Source organism: Apodemus sylvaticus, chromosome 10, assembly GCF_947179515.1.
Source record: "Apodemus sylvaticus chromosome 10, mApoSyl1.1, whole genome shotgun sequence".
In the NCBI taxonomy this organism is placed as follows: Eukaryota; Metazoa; Chordata; class Mammalia; order Rodentia; family Muridae; genus Apodemus; species Apodemus sylvaticus.
In genome coordinates, this window is record NC_067481.1 from 81,495,994 (window position 1) to 81,511,746 (window position 15,753).

General features: G+C 44.2%; 1 protein-coding gene across 1 annotated transcript in view; it reads left to right on the forward strand.

Annotated features, from left to right (window-relative positions):
- Positions 1 to 15,753, forward strand: part of Adra1b (adrenoceptor alpha 1B) — a 60,268-nt gene that overhangs the window by 34,980 nt on the left and 9,535 nt on the right. The window lies entirely within an intron of this gene.

Below are 15,753 nucleotides of genomic sequence, written 5' to 3' on the forward strand. Positions count from 1 at the left end.
AGAAAGTCAGACTCCTCTCAGGAGCTAAAGACCCTTCCTAAACTATAGGCTTTACAGAAACACACTTATTCAGTTGCTCTTAGGCCTCCTCAGGTGAAGCAGGGGCTTTGCCCTACCATTCCAATCCATCTCGTCAACATTTTCAAAGATGGAACATGTTTTGAAAGCAATAATAGTATCAAATAATGCCTAATTCCCAAACAATCTTCCATAAGTCTCTCCTTCCTTGTGTGTAAGCAGTACTTCTGGTTTTCTCACAGACACCCCCATACCAATGTTTCACAGGACATACAAGTCTCGAAACCAGTGGTTCTCAACCTGCAGGTTGCAACCCCTTTTGGGGTTGAACAACCCTTTCTTAGAGGTTAAATATCAATATCATGCATATCAGAGATCTATCTACAGTATGTTTCATAAAGGTAGCAAAATTGCAGCTGCAAAGTAGCAGCAAAAAAATAACTTTACAGTTAGGGGTCACCACAACTTGAGGAACTGTATTAAAGGATCACAGCATCAGGAAGGTTGAACATAACTGCTCTAAAATAATCTAGGATTTGTGGATAGAAGGAGGTCATACCTTAAGCTGAATCTTGTTTGCCACTGTGCAGTTTTGAACAACTCGTTTAACAGCTGAGCTGTTGTTTTCTATTGTTGTTGTTGTTAATATGTAAACGACACATAATTATTGTGCTCACCTCCTAAGCCTGGGAATGCTGAACAAAATAATCAGTGAAATCTCCTTGATTCCAGGATCAATATTAATCTCCCTGATTAAATGCTCAACCAGCTGCAGGAGTCTAGGAGATGTTCGATTGAGGCTCACTGCAAAGTGGCGCAGAGCTTGGGGACTTCCTGCTGACACTGCCATCCAGAAACCAACATCCAAAAACCCATCTGGAAAATAGAAGCCCAGTGCTTATAGGGGTCAAGGGAGGAATATCAGCAGTTCAAGGCCATTCATAGCCACACAGTAATTTGGGGCCAGCCTGGGTTACCTAAAACCCTGTCTCAAAAATAATAATTCAAACCTTCCAGAGACAACATAAGAACAGAGGTGGGAAAGGATGAGGAGGTCTGGGTGCAGCATCTTCTCTACATGTTTGGGGTCCTCGTCCCCTCAGGCTGCTCCAAGAACCATAGTCCAGAACTGTTAGCTTTGTCTGTTTTTAGTAAAGATGGGTTTTTGTTTCTCTTTTTAATTATTGATTTCGCTGTATGTGTGTTTTGCCTGAATGTACATATATATGTGCATCATATGCATCTCTGGTGTTTGTAGGGGTCAGAAGAGAGCATCAGATCCCTTGGAACTAGAGTCGCAGAAGGTTATGAGCCACCATATGCATACTAGGAATTAAACTTTCATCCTCTACAAGAGCTACAAGTGCTCTCAGCCACTGAACCATCTCCCTACCTTCTGGTTTTTATTTCATCAGCCCAATCCAGTTCTTTTTATTGGCCTCCTCCAGACTTCAGGTTGACTGTTCTGTCCTCACATGGAGAGTAAGAGAGTCACTCTGGAGGCCCCTAATATTTTTATATGCTTGTGATGGAAGCCAGGCTATATATACTAAGCAAGTACTTTCCTGCCCCTGTAGAGTCCTATTAATATTAGAACACTATTCTTATTTTTGAGGGTTCCACCTTCAAGACTGAATCCCCAAAGGCTCCACCTCTAAATTCCATCACATTGAGAGTCGTGATTGCAAGCTATGAAGTTCAGGATTCATACACTGCACAAGGTGTGAGAGATTCTTCTCTCAAGGAACCATTGCCACACAGGATATGAGCAAGAGGAACATCAAGAAACTGGAAATGGAGTGGGAGGAAAGGCCAGGCAGAGGTCAGACAACCCCCAGGGATCCTGACGCTCAAGGGAGGGCTTTAAATTGAAAGACTGTGGAGAAGGGACCTAGGAGACAATCTCACCTACTTTTCTTTTTTTGTTTTTAATTTTTTATTAGATATTTGCTTTATTTATATTTCAAATGTTATCCCCTTTCCTTGGTTCCTCTCCAAAAACCCCCTATCCCAATCCCCTCTCCCCCTGCTCACCAACCGCCCCACACACACACATTCCTGACCTGGCATTCCCCTACACTGGAGCATCAAGCCTTCACAAGACTAATGGCCTCTCCTTACATTGATGTCTGAAAAGGTCATCCTCTGCTACATATGTAGCTGGAGCCATGGGTCCCTCCATGTGTACTTTTGGTTGGTTGTTTAGTCCGTGGGAGTTCTGGGGGTACTGGTTGGTACATATAAGAGGAGTCCCCCCAACCATATCTGAGTGACACATTTATAAATGACACATTTACTCAAAACACAAATAGAACACATTCAGAATTTTCATTGAAATTCTCTGAAATTCTTCTCGTGTGGCCACAGCAAACCCACTCACCTCTGCATCTATCCTACAGGGCATGTGCCAGCCAAGCAAGGAATCATTTTCCAGGCCCTTCCTTCCAGAACACTGCCCATTTGTGAACAGCCTTTAAACCATGACAAAGATCAGGAATTTCAGAGGCTTTTTTAATTGATTTTTTTTCAATGAAACATAAAAACATGAAGTCTGTAGTAATGGGATACAATATGATACTTTGATACAGTTGCACATTACTTGATCTCTAGATTGTAGAGAACGTGTTAATCTCCTCAGAGACTGAAATAGCCATTCTGTCTCTCCCTCCCTCCTTCCGTCCCTCCCTCCCTCTCTCCCTCTCTCCCTCCTTCCCTCTCTCCCTCCTTCCCTCTCTCCCTCCCTCCCTCTTTCTCCTCTCTTGCATATTTTTTATGATATATTACTTTTTATACATGTCAATGTTTTGCTAAAGTGTATGTACACATACTGTGCATGTGGCTGGCCCCCATGGATGCCAGAGACACTGTATCCCTTAGAACTGGATTTACGGATGGTTGTGAACCACCTGTGGGTGCTGGAGACAGAGCCTAGGTCCTTTACGAGAGCAGCAAGTGCTTTTCCCTCTCCTGATCTCTTCCTACTTTTGAGATGGAAACTCACCAAGTAACCCCGCTGGTCTAGAACTCACAGCTCTACCCATCTTGCTTCTGTCCCCAGAGTACTAAAATTACAAGCACCAACCACCATATACGACTGTGATCATTTCTTTTCCGTAAAAACTTTCAAAAACTCCTTTGTTCCAGCTTTCCGAGATGCACCGTGCATTCTTATTACCCACAGCCGTGCTCCCATGGAGCACTCAGAACTTCTTGCTCCTATGTCACTGACACAGTACCCAGAGTCATTTTAGGCCATGCTCACAGACTTAGCCTAAGAACCAGAGTGAGCTCTTTTTTCTAGAACTTGGAGAGTGTCAGTCAACAGCAAAGAACATTTATTTCGTCATATAAAATTTCACAGTGCCAAGCAACGTGCTTGACTCTCAAGACATGAGAAGACAAGAGGGACCTCTGGTGAGAAGGCAGGACATCCTGGAGCTGGGGCTGGCGTCACTCATGATGCAGTCAAAGACTGCAAAGGGCTCCAGATGAAAAAGGCATCACTATCCCCAGACAGAGCCCCTGAGGGAGCAGTGTGTCCCACATGGGACCAAACAGGTGGAAGGAGATATACAGAGCCACGTGGGGGGTCCAGAGCCAAGCTAAACATGGAAGACAAGTTTGGAGATAGGAAAAGTTTGATCCCACCAGCCAAATGACGGAACAAAGGGATGAGTCAGAAAGAAAACTCAAATGAGCCAACAGCTGCTGGGGGACGGGATGAAAGGCATCTTGCAGAGCCTAATGGCCTAAGTGGCCCAATCTGTCTGGGTTCCCATCTGGCTCCCCAAGGCCAGTAATTGCCCCTGTTCTGTCGTGGAGCCTTTCATCGGAGACACGTGGGCCTTTCAGCCCGCCAACGAGTTCATCTACCACCTCACAAGGAAGAATCAAGTGCTGGGTGGCCTGTTTGTTCTGGGCTCAAAGAAACTCCAAAGAGATCATGCACTTTCTCTGCTAACTTCAGGCCCATTTCAAAATGGTGGGCATGAGGCTTAGAGTCAGAGTAAGAAGAGACCCTGGGAGGTCATCAACTCCTTACTTCATACCCCGTAAACCAAGGCCAGGCTTCAGTGCCCACCACGGGCTCTTTCTGTGTAGACTTCAAAACACACACATACACACACACACACACATCCTATATTTTCAACCTATCTCTCCCACACACTCCAGCAAAGCAGTATTTGTTCATTACAAAAACAAAATGGATAAAAAGCAAAAATTTTCATAGACCCCTTCTTTCAGAAATAAGCACTATCAACAGTTTAGTTTTCAGTTACTCATATTGTTTTTGTTATAAATATAACACTGTATACACAGAGAGAGTGGTGAGAGGGAGAGGAAGAGAATTCTTATATAAAAATCAGATTGGGGTGGAGAGATAGCTCAGCCATAAAGAATGCTTGTCATTCTTACTGAGGACCCAAGTTCCATTCCTAGCATCCCCTTGGTTGCCTGCAAACCTCTCTAACTCCAGTTCTAGGGGATCTGACACCGTCTTCTGTCCTCGGTAACACCAGGCACACATACAGTGTGCTCACATACTTGAAGACGAAACACTCGCACGCATAAAGTAAAATAAATAAATCATTTAAAAAGTAGGTTGTCATCATGATCTCCTGGTACTTGGTACCTTTTTCTTTTTAATATTATTATGTAAGTCACTTTAGACTAAGCTTACCATTTTGGTAAATACCTGGTTTTTCACAGCATGAGTGCTGCATGGTTTATTTTACAATCCCCTATTGTTGGAAATCTGGGTTATTTCTCAGTTTGGGGGAGCACTTCTTTGGTTCCCTACCCTTTTCATCTTGCTCTCTTTCGAGAACACTTCTAGAGGACAAGTTTCTGGGTACCATACATAAGTCAAACACCATGGTCATCTGATTTTATTAGGTAATGCCATTTGTCCACCCCAAAGTCACTCACTCCTTCCACTGGAGCACACAAAAATGTCTTCTCTCCTATACCCTTGGCAAACTGAACATTGGCACTTTTTCCCACTAAGATTTGTGTGTGTGGCTGTGTGTGTGTGTGTGTGTGTGTGTGTGTGTATGTATGTGTGTGTGACTGTGCGGGCACGTGTGTGTGTGTGTGTGTGTGTGTGTGTGCATGCGTGCGCGCGCGCACGCACGCTTGCGCGCGTGAGCAAACCAAATGAATTCAGAAAAGAGCAATAGATTCCCTAGAGTTGGAACTTCAGTTGGATCTGGTCCTTTACAAGGACAGCAAATGCTCTTATCTGCTTGTCAACACTCTAACAACACCCCCCACATAGCACTTTTTAAGCTTTCGTATGGATTGATAGCTCTCAAATGTTTCACGTTGTTTATTTGCAGAAGAATTTTACTTTTCACCAATTCCTGAGCTGACCACTGTCCTCATCCTATTTGTTTATCCATCTGATTTGCATGGGTTTCTACTGATTTGTTTTTCTCTGGCTGATTTCAATGAGAGCTTTGCTGTATCCAAGATGCCATTCCTTTTGCTGTCACTTACATCACAGATATTTCTCTTGGGCTGGAAATGTAGCTCAGTGTAGAAATGTAGAGTATTTGGCTTGCATATGTAAGGCCCTGCGTTCAACCCCCAGCACCTCAAAACAAAAACAAAATTAGTATTTCTCTCAATTCTTCTCATATCTTTGGTCTTAAAGTCTGCAGACTTTGGGATAGAGACATCGTTCAGTTGGTAGAGTGCTTGCCCAGCAAGCATGAAGTCCTGGCTCTCTGCCTTGTACAACCTAACCCTTATGTGGTCACGCATGCCTGTAATCTAAGCACTCGGAGAGATGGAAACAGGGGGATCAGAAATTCAAGGCCATAATTGGCTGTACAGGAAGCCATATCTTGTCCCACAAAGTATAAAATTAAACAAATAAAATCTGTGACTGTATAAACATACCTCAACAAATTCATCATCTACATTTCTTCTTTAGCAGTCCTGAACTTCTGTCACACCTTAAAATCTTACTTTTTTTTCAAACCATTAAAATACTTATGCATATTGTAAAAATATCTCTTCTGATTTTTTTCAATACTGAGGACTAAACTAGGTGTCTTAGTTAGGGTTTTACTACTGTGAACAGACACTGTGACCAATGCAAGTCTTATAAAGGACACTTAATTGGGACTGGCTTACAGGTTCAGGGGTTCAGTCCATTATCATCAAGGTGGGAGCATGGCAGCGTCCAGGCAGGCAGAGCTGAGAGTTCTACATCTTCATCTGATGACTGCTAACAGAATACTCACTTCCAGGCAGCTAGGATGGGGCTTTTATAGCCCATACCCACAGTGGCACACCTACTCCAATAAGGCTATACCTACTCCAATAGGACCACACCTTCTCATAGTGCCACTCCCTGGGCAGAGCATATACAAACCATCACACTAGGGCATCATGCACCCTGGGCAAAAACTCTACCTCTGAGTTAAATTGTCAGTCCCATGCTTGGTTTTTCTTTGCTGTTATTGTTGTGGTTGTTGCTATTGTGGTGATTGTTGTTGATGTTGTTATTGTTTGTGTTTTTGAAACAGGGGCTCACTAAATTGCCTAAGCTGGAATTATACTTGAGCTCCCTCCATAAGCCTAGGTAAAGCTACAACTTGGGAACTGACTCCAACCACCTCAGGCTCCTTAGTGCGGCAACACGTCCAGCTCTCCTCTAGTATTTCAATGGGGTTTTTGAATACTTACAATCTTAAATTGTTACAGGCTTATTTATGTTTAAGAAATGGATGAAGTAACGATCCAACTTCATTTCTTTCTAATTGCCCCAACATTGTTTACAAATAATCTATTTTTTGTGAAAGCATTAAAATGATACTTAAAATTCCATGGGTATTTGGTTCTTCACCTAAACTGTATATAACCTTATGGGTCTTTCTGCCTTTCCCTTATTTCCTGCCCTCATATTTTGTGGACAGCAACAATTAATATACTCAGGAAATGAGCTAATTCATTTCCAAAGTCAACCCATCATTTTTTCAAATTTCCTGGACATCTCATAATTATTCTTTTATATGTCATAATTATGCATATATTTCATTTTGGATTTTAAAAAAGAAAAATCTACCTTCCCCAAAAAACTTGTTGGGGTTTTAATAAGGTTGTTTTTGGACCTTCAGAGGAATCTGGGGAGAAATGGATCTGTGATGGATAGGGTCTTCTGTTCAAAAGCAAGCTATGTCTCGCCATTTATATGTGTCTTCTTTTTATACCCCTTTATAAAGTTTTATAACTGCCTCCCCATAAATCTCACCAATGCTCAGTCTGTGAAAGCCTTCCACTGAGCAAAACACTATTTCTCATGAAGTCAAAGCATAGAACCTTCATAGGATTTGGAAGAGTCCCCCCTACATGCTGAAGGGACACCCCACCCACTTACTCCCCACTTCGGGTTGTCAGCAGGAGGATCGCCTCTTGGACACTGGAATAGGCATGTTAATTAATCAATAGAAATTGACTGTATGTTCAGCCCCATGATAGTGGTATGAAACATAGACGCTGTCTTGTAAAGAGTATATAAGATGCCTAAAGAGATCAAAGGTATCACCTGTAAACACTAGAGTCTCATGTTGGCCTGTGCACTATGAGCTGTGCTTGTGAGAAACTAAAACTATGTTGTCTGGAGCAGTCAGAGACACTCTCAAGGCAGAGATGAGAACTGGGCTGGGTTCAGTTAGGTAAGTAGGTGGATCTCATTTGGATAAGTAAAGAAGAGGAGTAAAGACAGAGGTGATGGAGCCTGACTGTGACTCCAGTATTCAAGAGGCTGAGGCAGGCAAACCTCCGTGAGCTCAATGACAACTGGAACTATGTAGTAATATCCAAGATATCCTGGAGCTATAGAGTGAGATCATGTCTCAACCAAGCAGAGATAAAGAGGTGGGGGTGGCTACAGAGATTACTTAGTGGTTAAGAGCAATCGATGCTCTTCAATTCCCAGTAGTACCCTTACAGTGTCTCACAGTGATTTCTAACCCCAGCTCCAGGACATCTGATACTTCTGGCCTCCAAAAGTACTTGCACTCAAGTGTACTTATCCACATGCAGAAACAGTGGATATACTTAATCTGGAGACTCTGTGCTTGGTGGGTCACCAAAGAGGAGACTCAGTAGGCCTGTGGGTACTAGAAATCATGATGCTCAGTTATCTGCTTAACCAGGATTGGCAGCTGAGAAGAATCCTCAGAACTCTTGGCTTCCAGATACATGCAACAGTTTTAATGGCTAAACAAAAAAATATATAATGAATGAATACAACATTAAGAAGACCCAAGTGCTGGGCGGTGGTGGCGCACGCCTTTAATCCCAGAGTTTGGGAGGCAGAGGCTGGCGGATTTCTGAGTTCAAGGCCAGCTTGGTCTACAGAGTGAATTCCAGGACAGCCAGGCCTACACAGAGAAACCCTGTCTCGAAAAAAAAACAAAAAAACAAAAAAACAAAAAAACAAAAAAAACAAAACAAAACAAAAAAAAAAGAGTCCAGCTTTGCGGCCAAAGATGCTTGAAATGGAGTCTTAGTTCCATCAGTTAGGAGCTGCTTGTGATACTGCATGAGTCCCACACACCCCAGAGCCCAGTGTGTACCTGTGTAAATTGAGACTGCGGAGCCCATCCCTCCTGCCTGGCTGCAGCCAGCTGCTGCCGGCACCACCCAGAGCTTAGCAGAGTTTCCCTGTGCTAGTTTCTTCCTTGGTTTTCACACTGCAGAAGCGAGTCGTTGTATGAAGGAGGAACCCACCCAAGCCAGGTCTGGAAAGGAGGGGCAGGCAAGGAGAGCCTTCTCAGGCCGGCGGACAGCAGGCGTTAGCAGGAGGAAAGAGGCCAGGGAATGTTGCAGAGGAGCGGCTCACTACAGCCAAGTTCAATGGGTCTTAAATTCCAGCCCGAGCAATTTGAACTTTATCCTACTAACGATAGGAGTCGTAAGAGAACTGAATTCAAGGGAACCAATCCCATGCTCCTCCCTGAGAACCGACAGACGACACAAGACAACAAATTTTAAAAATAAGTTTGTATGCCTGGGGCTATAGCCCAGTTGGCAGTGTTTGTCGGGTATGCATGAAAACACCACTTCCATCTCAATACACTTAAACAGGCGTGGCCTGGCCACCTATAATCCCAGGACTCAGAAGGTGAGACTAGAGGGGTCCCAAGTTCAAGGTCATCCTCAGCTACTTACTGAAGGTGGAGTATTGATGTTGCTATTGTTGTTTAAATAATGTTTTTTATATATGTATGGATCATATCTGTCTACTACTTTCTCCTTCCAACTTCCTCTAGCCTCCTCGACCCCACCCTAGTCTTCTCCCCAACTTCAAGTTCTTATTTAGTCTTTGGTTTACAAACTGAGTTTAAAGCCAACCTTTAAAGTATGAGACTATGTCTTAAAAATGAAATAAAATAGTTGCCGGGGAATGCAACTTGCCGGTAAAGTCCTTGCTACACAAGCATGAGAGCCTTAGCTTGACTCCTGTGGTGCACACTAAAGAGCCAGGTGTGGTCACATGCCCTTGCTGGTGAGACAGCGAAAAAAGGAGCCCTGGAGCTCGCTGGTTGGACAGTCTAGTCTCAAAGCAAGTCCCATTGAGAGATCTCATCGTCACTACGAGGATGGCTCCTGTGACTGGCACCTATAGTCTTGACAACTGAGTACAAATGTATACTCGCACAAATAAATATGCCAGTGTGGCATGAGATAATGTTTCTCACCTCAGAGACTTGCTTGAAAGAAGGTCTGATGCACTGGATCAAAGATTCTATGTTTTGGTTTTTTTCCCATATGTGTATGTGTTTGTATGTGAGAAAGTGAGTGTGTGTGTGTGTGTGTGTGTGTGTGTATGTGTGTATATGTGTGATTGTGTGCGTATGTGTGAGAGTGAGTGAGTGTGTGTGTACATGTGTGTATTTGTATTGTGGGAGTGTGTGTATGTGTACAAGCACACATGCAGGTGTGTGTGTGAGTGAGTGGGGGGGGGTATGTGTGTGTATGAGTGCATGTGTATGTATGTGTGTTTGTATGTGCAAGAGAATGTGTGCATGTGGGCATGGAATATGAGAATGCATGCATGTGTGCACAAGAACATGGAGAGACACAGATTGATGCTGGGAATTATTCTCCATAACTCTTCTATCTTACCCATTGAGGTGGTGTAACTCAACCAAACCAGTAGCTCGCTCATGGCTGGTCTTACTAACTGGTTTGCTCTAGGTATACCCTCTCTCCATCTTCAAAGGCTGGAATTACAGGCAGGTCACATGCCTACCTAGGATGTCTGTGGGTTCTAGGTATTAGAAAGCCCATCCTCACAATCGTACAATAAGCATTTCAACTACTGAGCCATGTCCTCAGACCAAGTATTATATGCCTCACTATCTGTCTTTTATTCTTTTGGGTTTGGGGAGCTTTTTTGTTTGTTGTTTGTTTTAGTTTTGGTTTTGGTTTCGCTTTGCTTTGCTTTGCTTTGTTTTGCTTTGTTTTGTTTTGTTTTGTTTTGTTTTGTTTTGTTTTGTTTTGTTTTGTGAGAGTGTTTCTCTATGTAACCCTGGCCATCCTGGAACTTGCTCTGTAGACCAGGCTGATCTTGAACTCAGAGATCCACCTGCCTCTGCCTTAAGGGCTGTGATGAAAGGTGTGTGCCACCACCACCCAGCCAGATACTCATTTCTAATACAGGCCTGGGTATTGCTTATCCAGAAGTTTCACTTCTTTGAACAGCTAATGACTAACGTGTTCCTATTTTACTATGTTTAATCTCAACTACTACCTGTCTAATGTACGTTGGCTAAGTGCCTATTGTAACCTGTTGGGCCCTGTGTTAGGCTCTGAACAGAGACAGAAGAGTCAAACCCAAACTCTCTTTTCTCGAAGTTCACATTCTAATTAGAGACAAAGATGGGGCACAGACCAGAGAACTGAAATGAAGATGGAAGAGTGACAGGGGACACATCATAGGGACAGAGAAGGTACTTGGAATGTTCCGGGTGCTAAGTAACTGCTGGTTAAGGGGGACCCATGTAGTATTTAGGAAGATGAAGAGAAGCACTTGTGAATGAAGCGCTGAGCCATCAGAGGGATCTCCACAGAGGATGTCTGTAAACACGGTGGCCAATGATTGTTTTAGGAACCAGTTTTTGTAAGCAGCTACTCTGCTTATTCTTATCGCTAATTTGTTTTAAAACTTAACATGAGTCTGTTGGCCCCAAAGACATGATATCTGCCAGAGAAGTTTATGATCTCGGCAAATGGGAGATGGAAAAACCTCGAAGGAGATTTCCAAATCCAGGAGGGCTTCCTTTTAACAGAGCCAGTGCTGAAGGAATGAGCAAGCGTTTTCTATTTTTCCAGTTTTTATTGGGCCAGACTCTTTCTGCTAAGGAGACACAGTTTGGCTAAGGGTGTAGCCAAACACTGCTAATAAGAGGATGGAGACGGGAAAAGAGCCCTACTCCATTTACAAGTTGATCAAACTGGCTTCACCTCTCACTGGCTCCCCTGAGATCATGGGCTTGCCTGATGATAACTGTGAAATAAGTTAAATCTGAATTTATCATCCAGGAGCCTCTGAATGTCCCAGCCTAGCAGGATGCTACAAACCAGAGCTCAATGCTGGTGCTCTGTACACCAAACACATGATGCCACGGACTCTGATGGCTCTGCCTAGCAGTCTGCAAGCATGCTCACCGGTTCTGCCTTTGCACCAGTGTTAGGTAAAGACTTTGGGGTATTCGCAGAGAGCAGAGTGGAAAGAATAAAAAAGATGCCCCACCCCCCACCCCCATGCCCACCCCCGACCCGTTTTATCCTCATAGTGATGGTATAAAGTCAGCAGGGTATAAGGCACATTGGGACTAACAAAGAAGGTTAGTTTGGGGTCAGCAGTGAAAATTGTCCCTTTCAATGTCTCTGCCCCTTACCTGCAAGGATGTTTGTGACACTATGGTGCCATCTTTAACAACAGCAACAAATCCAGCTTGATTGTCAAGCTGTCGTGGGAATTACACAAAATAGGATAATTTCTAAAACTACTATCTTGTGGGCTTGTTTGGATTTTATTTGTCTGAGTTTTAACTGAGTCCATAATTAGTTTGTATGGGGGAGGGGTTGGAAAACACCAAAAATCACCAAGAGGAAAGTTCACCCGCAATCCCCCTGCCTGAGGATAAGCGGTGGTGACAGATGCTCATTGTCTGTTCTTCCGATCTTTATATCTATCAACATATATATTCTGTTTTCCTAAGTGTTGTTCTGCTGGCTTGGGACCTTTATTTGAGTCTGCCTAGATTCAAAGGCTCAACGTCTAAACTCTCCTTCCCACCTTCTCTGTGATCTCTAGGAGTGTATTTGTAGAATCTGGACTTCTATCTGTCACCCTGGAATAACCATGGTCTCTAGACCAGATATGCAGGCTGGAAATATACATTACAGTATGAATAGTACCCTTTGGAGTTTGGCATTGCATGGCCAAGTGGAGCTGTCGTAAGACCAGGGATGATAAAATGGAGACTCTATCCTAGTTTCTTATCCAGTTGCCATGGTAAAGTACACTGACAATAGCTCACAGTTCCAGGCTACATCATTGCAGGGAAGCCAAAGCAGCAGGAACATGAAGCAGCTATTCACACCCACAGTCAAGAGCAGGCAGAGAATGAGCGCATGCACACTTAGCTGCTTTCTCCACTTACACAGTTCAGAAGCCTCTACCAAGGGAATGGTGACACCCACAGTGGGCCTACCTAAACTAAGAGAATTCTGCACAGATTGTCCAGATGCCAGTAGAGCAACCTTCTCTAGACAGTCCTTCGTTGGGGCTCTCTTCCAGATTGCATCAAGCTGACAATTAAAACTAAACACCACACAGGCAAAAGAGGCCATGCTTTTAGCCCGGGGATTGGTACAAAGGAAGACTTTTGTTAAAGAGTAGCTGTGATTCTACAAGGATGCCCTGTGGCTATGGTGAGTGTTGTTGGCTCCCAGCAAGTTGAGTGTTCGGTGTTTACTCTTCAGAGTTGTGGAATAGACCCTACAGGATGATGACCTCCTTGGAATATGTCCAACCTACAAATGCTTCTCTCTATGGGCCCTGTTGGGTGTTAGCCTTTGATCCTTAAACCTTACAACCCCCCTAAATCACTCAAAGTCCCTTAAGAGCCATTTGACGTAGGTGGGTTTACTATAGCATCTGTTCCCCCAACTTATCCCTTCTTAACTAAGCCTCACCTCCCCCTCCTAGCACTCAACAGAAGGTAGAGTAAAATAATAGAAATGCCTCACCCAAGTGATAAGGTTTCACCCCCTCAGCCCTTTCAGAGGGCTGTCTCATTAGATCTGCTTAATAAGCCTGATCCTAAGACTGCCGGATAAGTCAATATGGGCCTTGGGGTCACTAACACAGTGCTTCCTGGGGATATCTCTGCTGTTGGTCAAATCAAATAGGATGTAGGTTTGTGTGGCCAATGTGATGGCTTCAAATTACAGCTACAAATGACACAAGAACCTCTGAATTGCATATTCAGTCATTGATCAAATATTTATGAAGCATCTACTATGTGCCAGGGACTGAGCTCCCTAAGGGAGTCTCAGTTCACATCGTTCAGTACTTTAGGTCCCTCGAAAAGGAATGCCTCTCACTCTAAGGCCAAAATGTCAGCACATCTCCACCTGTACTAACCTCTCCTTTCTAAGGAAGGGAGAGCAGGCCTGAGGCCTGCCAGTCGGTAGCAATCCAAAACGTACTAAGAATGTTGTGTTTCTATCTTATTTTTTTTTAACCAGGGCTTTCCCTGTATAGCAAATGATTCATATTTCCAACTAGTAATGAAAGCTTCTCTCAAGAGTATAGTTCTGGGCTGGGCAGATGGTTCGGTGGGTAAGAGTGCTGGCCGTGCAAGTGTAAAGACCTGAGTTCAAATCCCCAGCAGCCATGTAAAAAATCAGACTGGGGTCTCACACAATGTTAACCCAGTCCTTGAAGTGAAGCACAAAGCTAAATTTCCTGGGGCTTCCTGGTCACCAGCCTCGTCCCGGGTCCACTGAGAAATGCTGTCTTCATAGAATAAGGTACAAAAGGATCAACAAGGACAGCACACGCCCTCCACTGGTCTCCGTGTGCGTCCATGATGACACACATACACCATATCCAGTGCAAACACAAAAGCATAGTTTAGGAATTTATGTCTCATTAAGGTAACGATTAAGCACTTACAGATGCTTAATCAAATGTGTCTTTTGGGCCGGGAAGTAGTGGCACACGCCTGTAATCCCAGCACTCTGGGAGGCAGAGGCAGGTGGATTTCTGAGTTCGAGGCCAGCCTGGTCTACAGAGTGAGTTCCAGGACAGCCAGGGCTACACAGAGAAACCCTGTCTTGAAAAAAACCAAATCCAAAAAAAAAAAAAAAAAAAAAAAAAAGCAAATGTGTCTTTTGTATGTATCTATTAGACTATTATATTTTAATTATCCTACAAAGTAATAGGTTCCCTTGTGGAAATTTTATACAGTTATTTTTTTTAATTAATCTTCCCCTCCTCCTTCTTCTTCTCCTCCTCCTCCTCCTCCTCCTCCTCCTCCTCCTCCTCCTCTTCCTCCTCCTCCTCCTCCTCCTCCCCTCCTCCTCCTCTTCCCTCCTCCTCCTCCTCCTCCTCCTCCTCCTCTTCTTCTTCTTTTTCTTCTTCTTCTTCTTCTTCTTCTTCTTCTTCTTCTTCTTCTTCTTCTTCTTCTTCTTCTTCTTCTTCTTCTTCTTCTTCTTCTTCTTCTTCTTCCCTATAGTTTAGGAACCCAAAGTGAATGGATTGAAAGTAAAGCACAAGTAAGTGGAGGCTCAGACATTAATTAGAAAACCTAGTCTTGAGGTCAGGCCTCAAGACTAGGCCTTTGGAGAGTTTCTGGTCCTTTTACAACTGCCATGACAGTTATAGACTGCTTTCTGAGAAAAATACAGGAAGGTTTCATGCAGCTCCAGCAGCTCAGAGATGACACGGACCCAGTGTGGGACCTAAGTGCAAAGAAGCATTATAGTGAGAACCCTTGCCTGTGGACTGTGACCACCGTCCCCTTGTGTCAGCGCGCTCACGGGATCTGTTACACCTAGCCCTCAACAAACATAAAGTCACTTATCTGTGCAGAAAGTAACTCCCATTTTCCGAGTATCTGAGCCGCTCACTCTTGCGCGTGGGGGGGGGGGAGTGGGGGGAAGATGGGGTGAGGGCGGGGAGGGGATATTGGGGGTGTGGGGGGAGAGCTTCTCTCGCCCCTTTCCTGAGAATGCAGATCTGCCTATCTATGACCTCAGAAAAGAACCTCAAATCCCCGACTCCACTGCTCTATAAACATGTGCTGGATCCAATCGACAGGAGTAGGACCTAGTGACTATCTGCTGGTCACCAAGCTGAGTGGCCTTGAATCGGTCACTCTCCTTCACTTAGTAGGCACGCTTAGGAGACTTGCGCAGGCGCAGAGCCTGAAGCACTGGAATTGCTCTGGAATTGCTTCGATAGCGGGAGAAGCAGAGCCAGGCTCAGAGAGGAGGGACCGTCTGTCACAGTGAGTTGGTGACATTGTCAGAGAACCCTCCGCAGCCTGACCCACAGCACAGAGCCCCTGCCTTCCAGGAACCTGCTTTTCCTGTTGTGTTTATTTCTGTCTTCTGGCAGCCTGTTCTGAGGAAGGATCGGTTTGGGTACCCAAGGGAAAAGATCCACGCGACCCATCTTCTCTAGAGCCAAAGAGGCTT